Source organism: Mustela nivalis, assembly GCF_964662115.1.
Source record: "Mustela nivalis genome assembly, chromosome: 12".
In the NCBI taxonomy this organism is placed as follows: Eukaryota; Metazoa; Chordata; class Mammalia; order Carnivora; family Mustelidae; genus Mustela; species Mustela nivalis.
Window position 1 is genome coordinate 72,757,994 of NC_139031.1, and position 1,973 is coordinate 72,759,966.

The following is a 1,973-nucleotide window of genomic DNA, read 5'->3' on the forward strand; positions in this document are numbered from 1 at the left end:
TGTTCCACTTTTGTTTGATTCCAGTTTTGCCTCATCAGCATTGCAAAAAAAGGGAGAGAGAGAGAGATTAAAAGGTTTTAAATCACAATAGTTCCTGTCTGGAAGTAAAATACCTCCCTTCAGGCATAAGGAAAAGGAGATACAGCACATAAGCTTAAAAGCACATTAACAGATCTGTGGCTTCATCCAGGACATACTTGAGCTCAGCAGTGGATACACTCCAGTATCCTCTGTGCCTCACTTTCACCCTCAGAGAGGGGAGAGCATTGGCTGGCCAAGCGGGGGGAGGGGTATATTATCCCACACTGGACTTCGGTAAGAAATAGACAAAAAAAAAAAAAAAACCTTTCCTTCTTCCACGGAGATGCTGCCAGGATGGAGCTAATGACTTCACTTGGCTTCACTTCACTAATGGACTGACTTCAGGTTGGATTTCAACCTGCAGAGCAAACATCAAACATCCTGCACAACTGGACAGCCTCAGCCCTCATGAGCATAATCCTTCTTTCAAAAGCAAGATAAAAACTGATAAATAAATAGAGGCTAGCAACCTGGAGAAAGCAAGAAGCAAACAGAAAAGCCCCTACTCAAAAGCCACTTCAGTTAGAAATCGCACTAAAATCTCTTCATGCATTAATTGTTCAGGGACTACAGAAGAGCCATGATAATGATGAAAATGTATAATGAATTTAACCTCTAGGAACCCAAAAGATTCTGGGCCTCCTCCCAAAGTCAAGGTGGAATGACAGTCAAAGACCTGGTTTTGTTCTCCATCCCCCAAACCAGTACCCACACCACCTGTCCATTGCACACTCACACTCCAAACACACCCTCGTAGGATCCTACTCCAATTCTCTATAATGAGTTAAAATTACAATGTAGAAAAATCCTCTACTCTTCTAAAGATTTGTTCAGGGGAATTTAGGAAGAGAGAGTGTTAGTTCTTCTCCTAGGCACTGCCTTTCCTCAAGCTCAAGCCAAAGCCCGGAGCATTCTGGGCCAAGATTGCAACTGGGGAGGCTCCTGAATTCCCTTCCTCCCACGGACACACCATACTGATAGCTGCACACAGTGCAATTCCCTCCGAAACCCCCTGAACCCCCAGATAAGAGCAAGTAAGAAGACTACAATGAGGAGGACCAGGATCAAGGGGGAAAGGGAAAGGAATGGATGTTAGAGACAAGAGGAATGAGGATGAACAGGACCGTGCACCCCCTGCCTCAGCCTAACAAGACAGAAGCATCCAGTTCTACATACTTCCTGCTTCAAGGGGATCCTGCAAGGCTTTGGATAATGTTTGTTGCATGAGACTATGGGCAAAACCTCTGCTGAACTTCACATACTGTATCTTTTTTAAGCCTCCTACTAATTCTCTAAAGTACGCATATTATCCCCGTTTCTCAGAAAAAAAAAAACAAAAAACTGAGCCTTGAAAACATTGAGTGCCTTGCCTGGTGAGAGGCAGAGCTGGAACTTGAACTGGAGACAGTGTACCTCTAGGGCCACTCCCTTTCAACATCACAGTATAACGGAGGACACGCATGCTGTCCTCCAAAACGTTCCTTTGAATCCGTATCTCAGGCTGGATGGACTGAACCATCTTCTTTGAAATATTGCTTGAAAAGGAAGCTCATTAGCACTTTCAATATTCTTGATTGCCCATCCTTAACGCTCCACATTTGCCTAGTGTTGATTTTAGTGCACCCTATAAGATTGTAGTGACCTGCAATTCGCAGTTTCGGCATTGAGTTCAACTCTGTAGCAACTGCTACGTTCATCTTCCCACTCCAATCTGACGACAGACTGTCCTATGCATCAGAGAGAGCTGCCTTCTCCGGAGGCAGGCAAAACCCCTGGCCTGAGGACTCAGAGGAGTAGCCAAGGACAGTAGAGCTCTTTTCCAGGAGCTCAGAGACAAATGTTTGGTTTTTCTCTGGTTTCACCTTAGTGCTTTATGCATTGAGTGAGTGTAT